Source organism: Ambystoma mexicanum, chromosome 2p (genome assembly GCF_040938575.1).
Source record: "Ambystoma mexicanum isolate Mex_15411 chromosome 2p, UKY_AmexF1_1, whole genome shotgun sequence".
Classification (NCBI taxonomy): Eukaryota; Metazoa; Chordata; class Amphibia; order Caudata; family Ambystomatidae; genus Ambystoma; species Ambystoma mexicanum.
In genome coordinates this window covers 815,201,417-815,221,004 of record NC_090923.1, presented here as the reverse complement: position 1 = coordinate 815,221,004, position 19,588 = coordinate 815,201,417, and the positions used below count along the sequence as shown (strand labels likewise).

General features: G+C 44.0%; 1 protein-coding gene across 3 annotated transcripts in view; it reads right to left on the bottom strand.

Annotated features, from left to right (window-relative positions):
• SPTBN4 (spectrin beta, non-erythrocytic 4) overlaps positions 1-19,588 on the bottom strand; it is a 1,591,326-nt gene that overhangs the window by 1,142,178 nt on the left and 429,560 nt on the right. The window lies entirely within an intron of this gene.

Below are 19,588 nucleotides of genomic sequence, written 5' to 3'. Positions count from 1 at the left end.
GGCAGTGACCTTTCATTTCTGGGACTGTGTCTACAGTAGGCAACCCCTGCAGGGGGAACCCCATTCAGAAGGTACGAGTATGTGGATTGATAGAGACAGATAGTCAGTTCTGACCGCAAGCTCCAAGGGAGACCTGCCGCTTTAATCAGGAACCACAGAGAACTCTCATTAACTAGAGAGCTCATTTGATCCACAACTGACAGGGAGATGGGTGGAATAGGAGATTGTTGGTGGGGACCCAGCATTGGTTTAGTAAGGTAGGCTTATCCTACACCAATCAATGTGTCCCATTTGCTTTAAAAGAGGGCTGAGCCTCTCTTTTGGGCAGATCATCTGAAGACATGAAAAGGAGAACGAAGAAGAACTCAGTAGTGGACCCTGGCTGAAGGTACAGTCTGCCTTACATCTTCTGCCAGTGGAAGAAGGCCAGGATCTCCAAAGAGGAAAGCAAGACTTCTCTGCTAAACATCTCCCAGGGAACAAAGGGAGATACTGAATCCAGAGTACCCTCCAGCAGCTCGAGAACAGGCCCCCAGCCAGCACACAGTGTGCCCTGCTAGGCTCTGCAGCAAGCTTCCTAGGTGGGAAGTGCCAGAGAGTCTCTGAACCAAACCCAGGACAAGGCCAGTGCCTACAACAGTCTCCTCAGCTTTTGGCCGTCCTCCTTAAAGGATGACACAAGCCCAGTGAAGAACCTAGAACGAGTGCATTGACAAGCATCTACTGACGTCTGCCTTAAAGGTCATTTTCGAGCCAGTTGAGCCCCTCGAGCTGCAACCGACTTCACCACTGACTGTTGTCATGGCACAGTTGCTAAAGTCGTCCGAGACACCTCGACTAGTGCTTCAGAACCGCCAACCGGCACCAAGACAGTGATTCCTGACCCTGAGGCGCCGTGTAGGCCAGCCTGCAGCTGTCCATCCAGCCTTGCTCGCCTAACTGCCTGCCGCCTGATACCTGCAGCTGTCTCCCGTCTTGAACTCTGTTGCAGGAGCTGCAAAGTGCCCTGAAACCGACTACACCCTGTCGAGCACCAATAACCTCTACAAGCACAAGGTACTTTGTGGTTCTGTCCCCCTAATCCTTCTCTGAAGGCCGCTGGTGACATTTTATGACCCATTGCTCCCTTTGTGCTGAAACCAAGTCTCCTTGAACTATTGTGATTACTTTATCGACTACCCTCCCGTGAGTATCCAGATTGCATTCCTTTTCCTTCTTGAAACTGTCTGTCCTCTGCATTCCTTTACAGGGTGGATTGTATTTTGTAGTGTGCTAGAATTATTGTCTGTTGAATAATAATAACATAGATATTGTTATACAACATTGACTGGACAGTCCCTTTTATAATTGGCTAATAATTGTATTTTCGCTGTATTGCAACTAACCAACGATCCACGACCTCGCAGAGATAAGCCTGCTGTTCCGCCCACATTACCAAAATTGGACAAGGAGGTTTATAATTTGCTTGTGTTTCCAATCTGTTTGGATCCCTTGTGGTGCACTTGAGGAATGGGGCTGATTGATGGTTTAGAAACCGATATTCATCCCTGGACCACTGGTGGCCCGGACGTTGATTCATCACAGGAGGTATTTCCTCAGGAAATACCGCCAGACACTAAATGAGGTCCTTAAACAGAGGAGAAATGACCCATGCAAATAGAGGTACTGTACTGGTCTTTACGAAGGCCTTATGCTTCGCTACAAAAGATTGCAGGTTACAATAACGTCTTGTGTTTAAGGAGCCTTACAAAAGTCGTTTTTATAAAAGCCATAGTCAGACTTTTGTCACTCAAACAACCAAACGTAATGGCTATTTTTGAGTCAATCATAAGCATTGAGCATTCCTTTGGACAGCTTTCCATGCCGTCATTTTTAGTCCACGTGCACCATTATTGGTAAAAGCACGTATGGCAAACAATCTCAGGGCTCTGCTTTTAAAAAAATCTTTTTAATTTCAATACTGTAACACAGAAATATAGAAGGACATGTTGTTTCTGCATTAGACATCTCACACAACACTTATTTTTAAAATGAATGCACAGTCTTATTGTGTTCCGTTCAGTTTCTGCCTCACCTGATTTTCCTCCACTGCCTTGTCATTAATGACGGCAGTCCACAAGTGCAACAATCTCTCTCTTTCCCTCTTTCGCGGTCTCCCGCACTCTTACATTCTCGTGAATTTGTCCATCACACCCCAGCGATATACACTGCATTTCAACTCTGAATAGAACTATATGCAATTGTCACTGGAGGTGGATTCAACAGAGATATTTGACCTCAATCGATGAGAGGTCTCAAATGATGGCAGACTAAATAAGGAAACTGCAGCTACAAAATGAGGAACCGATACTCAAACTTTCTGAGCAAGAGAACTTCTCAGGGAGCAATAACCTGTGCATCACTGGATTCCCTGAAAATGTGGAAAGGGGTAACCCGGTGGACATTTTGCAGAAGAGTTTGACTAAGATGCTTAATCTGGACCCTAAAGTTACTTGTTTCGATATACCCCCCATTGATGTTATTAGGGGTATCAATTGCTACTGCGTTGTTGCTGCATATGGAGTCGGTGAACATAATTTGCAACCCCGGTAATTTAGCCACCCTAACTAAGTGATATGATATGACATGGTTGGTTATTTACAAGGCACTTAATACCCAGAAGTTTCTAAGCGCAGACCCGGGGATGAAACCTGTGTTGCTCCATGTCGTCTTGCTTGCAAGGCGAGCACGTTGCCCCTGAGCTATTCTCCCGAGAATAAACAGTGTATTCAAAAAGTAAGTATGCCCTTAGCTTTTAATAGTGTTAGCTGGTTGCTTGTGACTTTTAGTATCCACCGTTAATAAATATGACGCAGATTTCGGTTTTTGATAAGTGAGGGAGATGCAGAGCCAGCAAACCTGAGGGCTATCGTGCAGTATTGGAACTGAGGAGTGGGCCTCGGTGTTGCGCGTGCCCTGTGTACACATTATTAGGTCCCACGGTTGGTGTGGCATAGTGATGTAAGACTCTTTAAAGCAGATCTTAATCTCTGGACCTGCAACTCATGGGTGAGTAATACCTGCTGTTTCCCCATTTACCAGGAGTTTGTTAAAAGCAGATACACTTTTAAGCTTCAAATGATCATTGATTAAAGTATAGCGCTGCTCCCCCACTGCTCCCCCAAAGCGGCCACCTTCTCCCCTCCAGGCTGCACCTCTGCGCTACCTGCATTTCCTCTTATCAGGTGACAAAATAATACAGAGTCTAGATTAGACGAACAACACACAGAACATTACTATTGACACCTGGGTTCACATTCACTTGACTTAGCTACTGTGACAAGCACACACTCAGCGACATCTAGAACATAATCTGCTGCAAAATGTGTGCAATGCAGCCACACAACAAAACTAAAGACAAGCAAGTCCCATGAACTAGGAAGATGCCAGTTCACTAACCTTTAAACACAAAACAAAAATATGGAGACAAATGAATCCTGCAGATTTAACCACTGCTAGTTCCCTAGAGGGGTGAAGAAGGTTCATGGCAAGAAGCACCCAGGGAAGTCACAGACTGCCACCGATCAGTGTCCCTCATAATGGGCAACACCCCAGTGACCAACACGAAGCAGGATCTAGGTGGGCTGAATATTAATGTGACAAAAGTAGAGCCAGAATAAGTCACATTCACACAGCATGTCTCCACAAATTAAGAAGCTTAAGGATGCATCTTCTCTGAGAGCTAATCCTGCTCATGTCTATGGTTATACAGTTCTACATAGTACATGGATACTCTCTCCCCCAGGAAAATCAGAACCAAGAGCTATGGAAGGCTTTATAAGACACCTCCCCATCTACATGCTTGGCACAGAAAAGCTCCAACCCTATGCCCTAATAGAGAATGCACCCAATATCACCACCATACACTTTGCCTGACCAAACACAGTTTTTCTATCATTCCTTAATTACCAGCATTGAAACTCGGCCCCCAAAGAGGCTACATGCAAAAAGGCACGCACAATTGGAGTGAGCCATGTTTTTACAACAAATGTGCAATGAAAACAGTACATCTTTTTATGACACAACACCTTCTTGAAGATAAAGGTATTCTTTGTTGGTTCACGTTCCTCGGTATGCTGCGTGTCACTGCTGGAATCAAAACCACTTCCATTCCGTTACACCAACAGCAATTAATGAGTATCTGGAATCAGGGACTGTACCATCAGCTTCAAATAAGGCCAACATAACAGTATCTCTTGTACAAACACATAAAAATTCGAGCAAAGCATATAACAGCCTAAATCCATAATGACTGTTGAAGGCAACTGTTGCATCAAATTTCTTTCTAATTGACTGGTTGCTCTTGTATTACAGTTTCACCTGGCTTTGTTACAGAAAGTGGTGTAACCAAGCATGCTAAGGGTAGCTTGAAAGTTTGTATGGCCTTACTAAACCATTACTGGACCGTATGCATTCACCACACACCACTCTCCTTTCAGGTGCAGTGTGACGAATCAATTTCCAGTGGTCCAGTGATGAATATAGGTTTCTAAACCATCAATCAGCCCTACACCTCTACTACACCAGAAGGGATCCGAACAGATTGGAATAACAAGCAATTTATAAACCTCCTTTTCCAATTTTGGTAACGTGGACGAAAGGCAGGCTTATCTCCGAAAGGTTGTGGATCATTGGTTAGTTGCAACACAGTGAAAATACAATTATTACCCAATGATAGAAGGGACTGTAAAATCAAGGTTGTATCAAAAATGTCTACTTTATTTATATCACAACAGACAGTTCTAGCAACACTACAAACTACAACTCAACCTGTAAAGGAATGCAGAGAATAGACAGTATCAAAGAAGGAAAAGTGATGCACTCTGAGTACTGACAGGAGGGTAGTCAGTATGGTTAATAACGACAACAGTTTAAGGGCTCTTGGCTTCAGCACAAAGGGGGCAATGGGTCTTAATAAGTTTCTAGGGGCCATCTGGGAAGGACCAGAGGGACAGAACCACAATTTACATTGTGCTGTAGGGTTCCTGGTGCTCGACAGGAGTCCAGTCTATTTCAGGGTAATTTTCAGACTTCTGTGACAGAGTTCAGGATGGGAGTCAGCTGCCTAAATCAGGCAGCAAAACGATTCCGCAAGCGAAGATGGACGAACGGCAGCAGGCTGTCCTAGATGGCATCTCGGGGTCAGGAATTGTTGGCTCAGTGTTTATCAGTGGTTCTGAATCACTGGTCGAGATGTCGTGGATGTCTTTAAGCAATGGCGGCTTGACAACCGTCAACATTGCCGTCGGTTGTGGATCGAGGAACTCGACTGGCACAAAAATCTCAAAAATGTCCTTTAACGCAGACGTTGATAGCTGCTCGTCGAGGCACTTCTCCCAGCTTCAATGGGCTTGTGTCATCCTTTAAGGTGGACAGCCCACCGCTGTGGAGTATGTTGCAAGCAGCTGCCTTGTCCTTGGCTGTAAGTTCAGAGACTTTCTGGCACTTCCTATCCAAGAAGCTTGCTGCAGTGCCTAGCACGGCTTGCAGTGTGCTGGCTGGGTACCTTTTTTGGAGCGGCTGGAGGGTTCTCTGAGTTCTTTATCTCCCTTTGTTCCCTGGTAGATGTTTAGGGGAGGGATCTTGCTTCCCTCTTTGGAAATCCTGCCCTTCCTTCACTGGCAGAAGATGTAAGGCAGACTGTACCTTCAGCCAGGGTCCAAGGTTGAGTTCTTCTTTCTTAATTCTGGTGAAGTCATCAGATGATGTGCCAAAGGAGGGGCTCTGCTCCCTTTTAAAGCCAAGTGGGTCATGGTGATTGGTGTAGGCTAAGCCTACCTTAATGAACCAATCCTGGGGCCCCCACCAACAATCTTCTGAATGTGTGTGGTCATAACCAGAGTGCTTTGCAACAGGAAAGGTAAAGGGGTGAAAACAGGAACAAGGTGTGCCCCAGAACTAAAATGACTGAAACCTTCTCTCAAGAGAAAGAGCTCTGGGCACACTCTCTTGTGATACAAAGTCCCACCCAACTTCCTATCTCTTGTTGATCAAAGAGTCTCTGTGGTTAATGGATATCTCTGTGGTTCCTGATTAAAGCGGCAGGTCTTCCTTGAAGCTGTGGTGAGACCAGACTCTCTGGCTCCTGCAAAACACATTCTCGTACCTTATGAATGGGTTCACCCTAACACGGTGGCCTCATGTAAACAACAGACCAGGCATGAACGTTCAGTGCCATCGATACTGAGAGGCAGGGGCTGACTTCAGGTTGGCACAGTTGCATATGTTTATTTGTTTGTTTGTTTATTATTTGTAATGCGCATCATACCCGGGGGTAACAGGGCACAGCAGTTACAAGTATATGAAAGGCTTGGTTACAACAGAGAAGGTATACAATTTACATATGAGACATTAATTACAAGAAGGTATATACAGTGGGTGCCTATTTACGGGCGTAGGATACAAGAAGGGTATATACAAATGATACAGACATTTTACAGAAACAATATATACAGGTTAGGGTGTTTATAGATAAAGTCAGGTGGGCGGAGATAAATACAAGTATACAGGCAGTGAGTAGGGCAGTTGTGGTTGCCACAAGGGTGGCAGGTCAGGAGAAGCAAGTACGGGAGGATACACTTCATTGGGACTAGAGTACCGTAGCAGTGAGTCCTTGCTGTATGCTGAGCAGCTAGGACTCAATAAGCAGGAGTAATCATTTACTGGTCATTGGATTTCAGCCAAATAATTATGTTGGATCTGAAATTTTGGTAGGCTTGGTCTGTTCTCAGTGTGGGAGGCAGGGAGTTCCACAGTTTGGCTGCTTTCACGGGGAAGCTGTTGCCCCCAATTGTGGAGTTTTTGAAGCTGGGTATGGAAAGGCGATCTCTATTAGCTGATCTAAGTGGTCTCAGGGAGGTCTGTTTATGGAATCTCTCTGCCAGGTAGATGGGGGCAGCATTGTTTAGAGATTTGTGGGTGAGTGACAAGGTTTTTAGAAGGATTTTGTCATTGGTTGGGAGCCAGTTGTTCTGTCGGCTGCTCTCAGAGATGTGATCTGTTCTGGAAATGCCTAATGCCGCTTTAAGGGCATTATTTTGAAGTGTTTGGATTCTTCTAATAGTGACATATTAAAGGTTGTTGAGTTTCCTGCCTCCTTTGTCATCCTCTGCAGCCAGGCCCGGTGTGGGCCTGTTTGAAATAGCCCCTGTTGGTATGATAGTGGCTGCCACCAGCTGCAGGGCCTAACAAAAGAGCAGGGCAGATCCATTAAGCCTTTGTCATTTAATCAGGCTGACTATGGCAGGGGGAAGGTTGGCCCTCCCCCTTCCTCGAGAGGACTTCATGCATTCCTCGGCCGCGGGGGACGGTGCCTGTAGGCGTTGTCCACCCCGGAGTACACAGGTCTATGTTTTGTCATAATGTGAGCATAGGACAATGTGTGTGGATCAGCCCCACACATGTTCCTGTGGTTAGTCTACCATCATTCAATTTAAACATTTTAAAAAAGCCCAAGGGAGCGCACGCCCACCGTGCGGATGGTCAAATTCCTCACAGTCAGGCAATATATTTTGCAGTAAATATTAATCAGCCATAAAGGAATTTATAAACTCATCTAGGAAATGCTACTTAATAACCACACACTCCTACATCAATCCTATGAAGCTTTAAAATCACAGGAAATAGAATATAACCTTCATTTTAATATTTATTTAGAGCATTAGCCATGTACATATCTAACTTGTTTGCTTCAATTGGAATTATACATAGCTGGGTTTATTTGGGGGATAAAGCAATAGTTGAGCAACAAACCTAATACATTTCCTGGTTAGTAGAGTCTGATGCATACTTTCTATCTCAAATGAGACTAGAGAGATTCTAAAAAAAACAGAAACTGTCCATTTTGATGCTAAAACATTTGAAATCCAACTTTCTAAGCAATACTCTAACACAACTACAAATTCAGTGACTGAGGAGTGGCATAAACAAGGCAATAGGTTGTATTTCGCCATGCACACTATATTGGTGAAACAACACAAACAATGTATATATCACATTAAGATGATGGAAAAGGAATGGTCCACATTTTCTTGGGGAGTTGTAATCTGGATTACATTTTATAACCTCTCAACAGCTACCAGTTAATTCAATGTTCCTCATAAAGCTTTTAAAACCCTTTGAGTGCATTAGAGTTCATATACGCTCAAAATAAATTGGTCTTATTTTCCCATAAACCATCTTTAGAATTGTGTCTCCTAATTTGGGGGTGTGGGGCAGTAACTCCTCTATCTCCCCATCTACCAGGGTATGCCTTGGCAAAATCTTAGCATTTAGCCCTGGCACTCTGGGACAACCCTCCAGAGACTCTCAACCAGCACCAAGGGCGGTCACAAAAGGTTAAAAATTAACAAAGATGGGATTGTACAATGAAAGTAGTTATTGGCCAAGGTGATTTAATATCCATTCAGTGCCTGGAAGACTTATGAAAATGCCAACTAAGACAATTTCACTACTGTATCCTTTTTATTAGATCATAAGGAGGATGACATATCTAAAAGCAAGGAGTTTGGCACAAGTGCTAGGAATGATCATTTTAAAAGAAACAATGACTCACATCCAAAGGCACCTTCTTGACATCTAACCTTACCATTCAACACTTTAAAACAATCCTGGGCCCTTATTACTCATCCAAGAGACTACGTGAAATGGAAAAGGTTGACAGGGCTATATGTCCTGAATGCTAAGAACAAGATACACATGGTGATAGCTTGTCAAGACATCTATAAAAGGTGGATATAGGCATTTTATGCAAACATGTGAAATTATCAAATGTTAACACCCAACTCAATGCTGCAGTAATTCGTAGCGGATTCACAGATGACATTTGGAGTGGGAGATGAATGTATGTTCCCCATAATTGAAATTGTGAGAATTATTGTACCCTCGGCTTGGCTATTTTCTAATGCACCTTCTTTTTGCTGTTAGATGATGAAGCCTTTGAAGCACACTATACAGATACAATAGTTCATCAAAAGTACATTAGGAGGTGAAAATGGGATTGGGGCATGACTAGCAAAAGGGGAATTTAAGCCTAATGTTTCGGCTGCTTTGAACCTGCTATAAAGTCGCATGTTTTGGTTTTAGCTCATAGGCATCACAATGTGAAACCATGTGTTAATGTTAAAGGTATTTGTACCGCACACTGTCACCACCGAAGTGATCCCCAAAATAGGGGGGTGATGAGAGACTAGTAAGGTGTAGTTGGGAATAGGAAAGAGAGGAATTGTCAGTTTGCACCGTTCGCTGTGCTTAAGCGTGGTTTACGGGTTTGTGCAAACTCCCATGTGGTGTTGTGCTTTGTTATGTGCTGTTAGTCTGTTGTTGCAATGTAGTGAAGTGCGTGTGGATTATGTAAGGAAGGCATGGTATCAAAGCAAGACAGACACAAGTTCAAGGGAGTTTCTTAAACTGTAAAAATGGGTGAAATACACACCTAATCTAAACCTAAATCTAAAATGGGAGCAAGCTACGCCATCAAATAAAAATAATACAGTCCTGGTAGAGTCTAGTAAAAAAAAAAAAAGGCCTATGCTAAGAAAAACCTATTGCCAATCCTTACCGCTATGCTTCAAAATAGTGTGGGATAATGTTCACAAAGAAAGCAAGAAGTGTTCTGAAATTATAAATTCAGGATGCTATGGCCGGGGTCTCCCTTCCCCACGTTTGAAGCACGGGACAAGGTAGGACTCTCGAGCACAGAACGCTTCTGGGCTTCTCCAGTCCGAGTATACAGTTCCTTTTTACAATATCAAGGCCTTCTGTGCCCAAGTCTCTTTTATGCAAAGTATCTTGCTTCAGAGGGCCTGATGTATCACAAACAACAAACAAAAGTTCCTTCTATTAATCTTCAAGTTGGGTGGTTACTCTTCACCCGAGGATCCCCTCAGCCGGGTTCCGATCCCCTTTACCACGTTAGCCTCCCTCAATCGGGCTCATACCAACAACTCACTGTGAACATCCCTCAATCGGGTTCATGTTTGTTATGACAATGCAGTTCACTTAGCTTTTCAAACCACAGCATCATCATCTTGCAATATTCAGGAATCATAATGGGCCTCATTACAAATCGCCCGGTATGGAAACAACGGTGGCGGTAAACCCGCCGCCACCGTTGTTTCCATGCCGGGCGATCACAACTCCTGCAGGCGGGAGGTGATGTTCCCGCCAGGTCTGACCTGGCGGGTTTAACACTGCCCACCTGCAGGCGGATGAGGAAATACCGGCAGCATTACAAGATGCTGCCGGTGTTTCCATGATCCCCATTCCCATCGAGTCCTATAGGACTCGATGGGAATGGGGATTAACACCATTCCGCCTCCGTGATTCCCAGAAAACCAGGGTTGTAATGCCCCGGTAATACCGGGAATCACGGAGGCGGAATGGTAATACGAGTCCGGCAGTAACCAGACGGTTTTACCACCGCGGTTACCGCCGGACTCGTAATGAGGCCCAATGTCTTTTTAAACAATTCTCTGTGTTACCTTCTCCACTTTGCTTAGGTCCCCCTCGTTCGGGATCAGACCTTCCTTCACCTGCCTCCCAAAGCATTTGCCAATTCACACAGAGACTTCCGAAGGGCGGGTACGTCTCGCTGAGACACTCCGTGATCCTTTGGCAAATGCAGATTTCACGCTATGACAATTTTCATGGAGTTCCCCTCAGTAACACAGTTAATTCAATTCTCACAACGTGTCAAAGACTTTTGACTGTACAAGCGGTTTGGTTTGACCCTTCTATGATCACTTTGACTTCTCACGCCGGCCTTCCCTAGGACCCCTTGGTTTTTGTAGTTTTTCACACTTCAACATATCTCCCTTGTTCGGGAGCGGGGCATTCGTTAGAGTCTTTCGACTTTTGTCTATTACCTTCTTTTCTTTTACACTAATATGCCACTGTGGTAAACTCTTTTCCCCACCCTGGCTATTTGTGCGGGAGGGCCCCATGTACCGTTGATATCTGTCCACAGAACATCAGCTGCAATTCCCGGTCTTACAGTTCTTTTATCGGGCTCTGAGTTGAAAAGGGGAACTCCCAGAATAGCTGCTTCCTCGTGCCTTCGGTCTTGCTCAAAGTGTGCTCTCGTGCTCCGTCTTTTATCCCAGTGAGGAAGGGAAAGGGCCGTCAGGTGTGTGTAGTTATCAGCAATTGCCTGACTCTGCCGGACCCTTGTGTTGGGACATGTCAGGTAAATGACTCTGGTGTTAGTCCGTTGTCTTTCGCGGTGTGAGAAAGTGTTTGTGTAGGAAAGGGAGGTAGAGTTTTTAAATATCCTACGGGTTAGGATGGGGAAAAGGTGTCATAAGGAAGAGGGTACCGCGTCTCTCCCATCTGTGTCCCATTCCACTCCCCGAAGATCCCCCATGTAGGTGATCGTCCCGCACTGGTCCACCCCCAGGAATTGGATCCAATAGCGATGGCCGTGGCCTGGCCACCTGGATGACCGATCCCCAGGGACTAGCAAGTGAGACACCTTTGGGTTTCTCACATACCCTTCCCCTATGCAAGGTGGATATGCCTGTTCTTTTTCCAGGTTCCATGTTGTCAAGACCTGGGAGAGAACAGGTACGAGAGATGTCCAAGACCTCTCGCATATACCATTGGTATGCGGTGGTCAGTGTCAGTAGAGGTGTAGAAGTTTTACCGCTCTTGCTACAGTAACCTATGAATTGAGTTTTAAGGGTTGGATTCGGTTCAGAATTTTCCCAGTCCCATGTTGGAGAATTTTGGGAGTAATAGTTTGCTTGCCAGCAACTCTGGGGTAGAAATCTCCAAAGGGAGGGGGAGTTTCCTGTAAGAGAGTAGAGAAGGTAGGGAAATCCCGCCCCAGAATAACTTCTTCAGGGAGCCCAGGAATTATGGTGACGATATTTCACAGGACTCGGATATTAATGTGTACAGGTATTTTGGGGTACACTTCATTGACCCCATGCACACAGGTAACTCTAACTAGGGTCGCATTTTCCAGGTCCTTTGTTGTAACTAAATCGGCTCATACAGCAGTCTGCTTACTACCTGAGTCAATTAAGGCCCTTACTTGCCACCCGGTCACCCAAGCCTTTTTGTATGTAAATTCAGTAGAGGATTGACATAAACAGATACTAAAGGTCTCTAGCTCCTCTTCGGGTTCTTCCCATTCTTCACATTTTAAATATCCCATTTACATAGGTTCGTCTCTTAGATTCTTTTTACAGTGTCTAGCTACATGTCCTGTTTCTCTATAGGAGAAACAGACAGGAGGAAGTGATCTGCTCCCTTTTATTTCCTCCTTTGGTCTTTCTTCTTTGGTCTTAGGATCAGTTTTTTTAATCTCGATTTTTTCTTGTGGCATCCCTTCTTTGATTCTATTCCCTGAGGTTGAGGCCGCCACAAAGGCTTATGATCCTTCTGTTCCTCCCAATAATGGGCCAAATTGAATTGTTTAGCTGCATCTGAGTGGTTTTGTGCAGTCTCAATGGCCGTGGCTATGGTAGGTCGATTTATCTGTAGACCGGCCACCTGGATGACAGATCCCCGGGGACTAGCAAGTGAAACACCTTCAGGTTTCTCACAATTGCTGTGCAGAGAGGTGGTTGTCTGGTTTTCTGTATGACGGGTGTATGAGGAAACTTGAGAGTTGTGTTAGATGTTTCTTTTTTCTCTCCCCTCTCCCTCTTTCTCTCTCTTTTACTTATGTATCCTTGCGTTTTTTTGTGCTCCCTCATCCTGGGTCAGAGCTGTTTAGGTTAGAAGACTCTGGTCTCTCCCTGCCCGTCCCATGCTGGGATTTAAACTACCTAGGTTTTCTGTGGGTTCGCATTTTTTGGGGTTGGTGGTCGGGGGTGGTCCCCCGCCTTATGGTTAGGTGAGGAATTGATTTAGGGTTATGGTTTCCTCCCTGGGTGTCTTGTTCCCAAATGGTTCTAATCTTTCGCAGTCGTTTCATCTCGTTTGCAGAGCAAAAAGCCAAGTTTTGAGCAGTTGTCTGAATTTCAGATGATCCTTTGTGTTGCGTATCTTTTTAGGTAGGTGATTCCAGGATATTGCTGCCAGGTGAAAGAATGAAGATCCCCTGAATTTTCTCTTGTTGTAAGGTTTTGGTTCTAGTCGTATGTCGTTGCTTGATCTTAGTGGTCTTGTCGGATGGTAGACGGTTATTTTCTCCTTTAGGTACTCTGCTCCTTTGCCGTGGATTGCCCTGTGTGTTATGCACATCGTATTGAACTTTATTTGCTGTTTTATTGGTAGCCAGTGTAGCAGTTTCAGTGCTGGGGTAATGTGTTCTCTTCACGGCAGTTCAAGCAGTAGTCTTGCTGCAGCGTTTCACAGCCGTTCTGGCATTCCTAGGTATAGGCTGTTGTCGTAGTCTACTCTGGACATGATGAGTGCGATGATGGTGAGTGTTTTGTGGGTGAAAGAGAGGAATGGTAAGATCATTTTTACTGCACGTAAGAGGAAGAAACATTTCTTGCTTATAGACCCTGATTCATGGAATTATTTTCGCGTAAAACGCAGATTTGCACGCCATTCTGCCCGAAAATCCCCATACCTCAAACAGGGATTTTAGGCCAGAATGGCGCGCAAATCTGCGTTTTACACGCAGATAATTCCATGAATCAGGCTGATAGCATTTACTTGTAGCTCCAGTGTTAGTTCGGTGTCCATTAAGACTCCCAGGTTCTTTATTATCGTTGTCGGAATCAGTGCAGTTCCCATTTCTGTCAGCCATGGGATGTAGTGATTGTTTTCTCCGTTTTTGGGTATGATCATTATTTCTGTTTTGTCTGGGTTGAGTTTGAGCTGTTAATGTTCATCCAGCTGTAGGGTTCTTGTAGGCATTCTTCTAGTGTTGTGTTTCCTTCCTGTGTGTCTTGTATCTTGTAGACAATCTGTGTGCCATCAGTATAGTTATAGTAAGTGAGGTTGTGTTTTTCAATGACCTTGATTAGAGGCATCAGGTATATGTTGAAGAGCAGTAGTGAGAAGGAGAATCCTTTCGGTACTCCACAAGTGGATTCCCTTGTGGTGGATTTGTAAGGCTTGATCCATACGATTTCTGTTCTGTTTGTTAAGAAGGATTTCATCCATAGTAGGGCTAGGTTGTGATTCCTATTTCTTCCAATCTCCTGACGAGGATTTCATGGTTGACTGTGTTGAATGTTGGAAAGAGATCCAGGAGTATTAGCGCTGTATTTATTGCAGCGTCTGCCTTAGTCTTAAGATCGTCCCAGATTGAAAGCAGCGCTGTTTCTGTTCCTCTCATGGGTCGTAAACCTACTTGTGCTTGGTTCAGCAGTTGGTGTTCTTCTATGAATTCATGTGTTATTCTATAGACGTATGTTTTGAGTATTTTCGCTGTGTAGGGGATGTTGGCGATGGGTCTGTATTTGGCGAGGTCCTCCATGCTTCCTGCTGTGTCTTTGAGCAGTAGTTTGATGTTTGCTGATTTGATTGATCATGGTACTTTCCCTCTTGAAATTGATTGAAGAGGTTTCTGTAGTATTCAATGGGAGTTCCTTGTGTGAGGATTGATTTGTGTATGTCCAGAGGGCATGGATCAATAGCAGAGCCTTATTTGTTACTATTGCTTACCAGTTTGACGCATTTTCCACTGATAATTGGGGAAATCTTTGGAGTTTGGTATGTCGATCCTCGGGTGACTGGTTCGATTGCATGTTGTAGTTGCTCAGTCTGCTTTTTATGATCTGTTGTATGGTGTGGATTTTGTTTTCCAAGTGGTCTGCGAGGTCATTGCATAGTTTTGTGGAGGGTTTATTGGTGTGTTTATGCAGCCAGGCCAGTTTCTCATTTTGTTTATGATTTTAAATAGCTATTTTATTGTTGTTGGAAGCTTTGGTTATTCTGTTGTTGTAGTATTTCTTTTTCGCTTTATGGATTTCTTTTTTGTATGAGCGTATTTGTCGTTGGAGTAATTTCTTTGCCTAGTCGTTATTTTTTCTCCATTCTAGTTTAAGATTCCTGTTCTTTCTTTTCATGGCGTTGAGTAGGGGGTTAAGCCATTTAGCTGTAGCTCTTTTGCGCAATGGGGTGAATGGTTTTTCCTTGGAAATGTTGTCGATAGTTCCGGCGATCCAGTTATGAAGTAGTTCTGTTTTGCTGTTGAGGTCAGCTTCGTACAGGGTCGTTGTTGGTGGTTTGTTGATTTCTAGTTGTACTGCTAAGTTACTGGCTTTGATGGCCCTCCAATTTCTTTTCATTGTAGTCAGAAGTTTGTCGGGTTGTTTGTCTGTCATCTTGGGCAGCATGATTACAAAGGGGATGATGAGGTGGTCACTCCAGATGATCTGTAGTGGTGGCATCGTGGTGATGAGGTTTTTGTTGGCGAAGAATGCATCTAGCGTATATGTTCCACCATGTGGGCTGCTCCTTTGACTAGCTGACGTAGTTTCATTGTCTTCAGTTGTTTGACTAGTGATTTCTGTGATTAAACTGATTCTTCATCAAACCAGATGTTGAAGTCTCCCAGGATTATCAGGTGTTCTTGCTCGATGGCTTCTTGATGTTCTTGCTCGATGGCCTCTCTCCTGCTTCCCGCCTTCGTTCTCATCCCCAACCTGTTCAGTCATCTGACTGGTCACATGGTGCACCTCCAGAACCTCATAGGTCCCAGGCTCCCACGCCAGTCTTGCACTTGCCTACAGGCCTCTGCACTCGACCCTACATTACTGCACTCGGAATAAGTTCCATGAGAGTGGTACCCACGCTGCACTTAATTCCGTCCGCTGAGGACTGGGCGCACCTGTCCCCGTCCCATCCCTCGCACATCAGTCTGCGCACTTGGACGACATTGTATGTATTAGGCTTACCATGTTTATCTGTCATGTCCTCCTATATCTCCCCTCTCTAGCCGGCTTTACCTGCATACATAGATGCATTGTCTACCAATCCTTTTTTGTCTTGTATGTTTCCTCCCCCCCTATGCTAGCTATTGCTGTTAGATCATTCAGAATCTTCAATGCAGAAGAATGACGACGATATCCCCTTCTTCCCTTCCCGCCTTTAAGCGCTTTGAAGCAGTACACTTGTGTATAAGCGCTTTACAAATAAACAATTACAAATGATTACATTACTAGGTTGGTGATGGCTTCAGTGAAGGCGTCAACAAAGGTTGTATCATATGTTGGTGGTCTGTATACCAGAACAAATTTGAGATTTGTTTTTGGGTTTGCTGTTAGGCGAAGGATTAGGGATTCACAGTTTTTGATGTTTAGTGGTTCATCTGTTTTGATTTTCAGGTGTTTCTTGTAGGCTACCGCCAGTTGTCCTCCACTTTTGTTTTTCCTGTTTGCTTGTGACCACTTGAAGTTATCCGGGATGCAGTGTGATTTTGTAGTTGTCGTCTAGCCATGTTTCAGTTATGAATAAGATGTCGGTACCCCCGTCGGACAGGAGGTCGAAGAACTCTGTGGCAGCTTTGGACATTGATCTAGTGTTGATTAGGTTGCAATGGATCTTTGTTATGCAGTTGTGTTTATTTATTTTTCGTTTTGTCTTGCGATTGTTCTGTTGTAGTTCTTCTGTAATGTTGTTACAAATTGGTCGGTTGCACATGTAATCTATTTCCTCACTGAAGCAATCTGTTAGATTGATTGTTGGGTTGATTAATTCTTCTGATTCTTCGTCTTCAGTGTTTTTATGTGGTTGCTGCCCCTGTCCATTTGTTTTTGTGATATAAGGGGTGAGGGCATGGGTTTCGTTCCATTCTTTTCTTTGGTCTTCTCTTCTTTTTTTCTGGGGTTCTACTGAGTTCTTGGCATGCCTGGACATGTCGTTGATTTTGAGGTGTTGAGGTGGTGAGGAAGTTGGAAGGTATGGCGTCAGATATAGGGATTTTTCTCTTCTCATGGTGTTTGCACTGTTTGCTGGGGTATTTTTCAGGGTGTGTACTGTATTTGTTGCGGTTTCTGCTGGTGAATGGCATTTATCCACTTGTATTGTTCGTTGTTCTGTTTCTCTTTGGTGGCGTCCAGCTCTGTGTCAGGGCATCTTGGGGTTCTTTGTGATTGGACGGTTTTGAATTTGGGTTACAGGAACTGTAGCTCGCATGTAGGACCTTGTTTGAGTTTTGGATGGTGTTGATTCTTATCCTCTTCTGATATTTGATATATAAATCTGTGCCCATGCTTCAGCCATGTCGCATTTCTCTCCACACCCTGGACCCCGGGTATTGGTGGCCCATGTGTGAGAAACCTGAGGGTATTCTCCCCAGCAGACCTCGATAATCCCTTATTCAGGTGGCCACGGAAGGGCTGACGCTCTCAGATCTCAACCCTGGAGGTGGACCAGCAAGGGAGGATCACCTGGGTAGGGGAGCCCAGGGTTATGCTCAGGGGAATGCTCCAGGTGAGATGCAGTACTATACTGGAGAAAGGGATGAGGAAGACAAGGTCCTTGAGGCTTTTATGAGCTGTATCAACTCGACCTCCTTTCCACCCAATGAACCTCCTTTTCGGGAATCCACCATCCCCTCTGCAAGTGGTGAATCCATTGGCACCCTGTTGCACTTAGAAACCGCATTCCCCAGAATCCCTGTTTCCCTGTTTGCTACCTGAATACTCCCAGTCATTCTTCTTCATGTCCCTTTGATTATTCTTTCCAAAAACCCCAGTATACTGCATTGACAACAAACTACCATTCCCACAATCCCCCCTGTTCAGGTCATGATAAAAACTCTGGTCATTTTCATTAATTACACAACCCCTACCAATCTTACTCTTCCGAAGTTACCCATCCCCCTAGTTTGAGGGCTATAATCACATATAACACCTTTTCTTCATCCTATCCCACATCATACTCAGGAACTCTACTGCCCTCCTTTTTCCAATCCAAACACTGCCTTACATTGTGACAGACAACGGACAAATGCTAAAACTGTTTACCTGACATGTCCCAACCCAAGGGTCAGGCAGGGTGAGGCAATTAACCAGAATCACACACATCTGACGGCCCTTTCTCTTCCCCTCAGGGATAAAAGGTTGAGCACAAGAGCGCAATACGAGCAAGGAAGATTGCACGTCGAGAGAGGAAACTCAGCATGGCAGTTGAAGAGGAGGAGAAAGACGGCGCAAACCGAGATGCTGACAAGGAGAGAAGAGACCTTTCCCTTTCCGACCATGGTCCGTGAAACCTCAGCAGAATGAGTAGTAAGACCGCGAACAATAGCCAGCGTGTGTTGCAGCAGATATCAAAAGACCACAGGACCCTCCTCCACTGATAACCAAGCCGGGGAGAGATGCTTGTCTCTCTAACCTTGAATCCAGAGAGAAGAAAAGCCAAGCGGTTCATCACAGCGGTGAGTCGAGGGGAGAGTCAGTAAGAAACCGAACTGTATTGAACGAAAGTAAAAAACAGCTAGTTGAATTGTGAAAGAATACAGATAGCTGTTGATACTAGAGTGGGGAAAACCAACAACAGAGGCATCTGGCGCCATGTGGGTGCTCACTCAGGAAACTCTGGCCGATTACCCGATTGTTGAAACTACAGTTACCAGAAGGCCTTGGGAAAGGCGCAAAGGGGGTCAAAGTGGTCATACAGGGGTACAGTAAAATCCTCTGTACAGTCACAATTCTTTTTTTATTTTTTATTAATTTGTTTAGTTGAAAATACAACTTTTCAAATTATTTACTTTAAACAACCAACACAAATAAAAAGAAGAAAAAAAAAGAAGAGAGAAGAAAAAAAAAGAACAAACATAATAAAATTACAAGCATAAATATCAAATATATAAAATGTATGAAATATAAAAATATAAAATTCATTTTCCATTTGTACATAAAAATATGAATATTCATCAGTGCAAATCACTAGATGATTTATTGCTGCGTTCAATTTTTTACATCACTTTTATTTTTTATTTCAATTTGACAAGCTCTTCAATGAGAAAATGAATATAATCCATTTGATATTAATTAACCATTTCCTGACCATCCTCATTTTGTATGGCTGGTAGCACTATATCAAGATATTGTACTATCGCTATTTGCATTGCGGCTCTCGGGTTCGAAAACAAAAGATGCCATCATTTTTCTTTGTCCAAATGATCCTGCACAACCAGTTTCTTCTCAAAGCATTTTCTTCTGACATAATTTAGAGCAGTACAATCAATTATAATATGTTGCAATGTTTCCCTTTGGTTGATGTTCAAACAATAACGACAAAAATTTAACTTCAAAGGGATCTGCTTCCTTCGACACAAAACGTCCCTGCTGTTCCATTGATTCAATCTGAATCTCAAGAATTTCCTCCAGAAGTGCTGCGAGGGACATTTTGTGAGATAGTCAGCCATGACTCCATATTTTTTAAGTCCAAACAAATGTAAATTAAAATCCTTATGTTTGGAACATTTTGCCAAGTTACCAGGCCAATCATGTTGAAATATTTTAACTTTTGCACGATCAGGATTAGCTAGAAGAAGATCAATTGACACCGCAGCATCGGCTGCAGCATTCAGAACATGATTTCGCCACCTGATCGAAAACATTTTCTTAGATGTAATTAAGTCATGCGCTATGAATTTCAAGATGGTTGGTTTGTTTAGTCCTTCTAACATTTT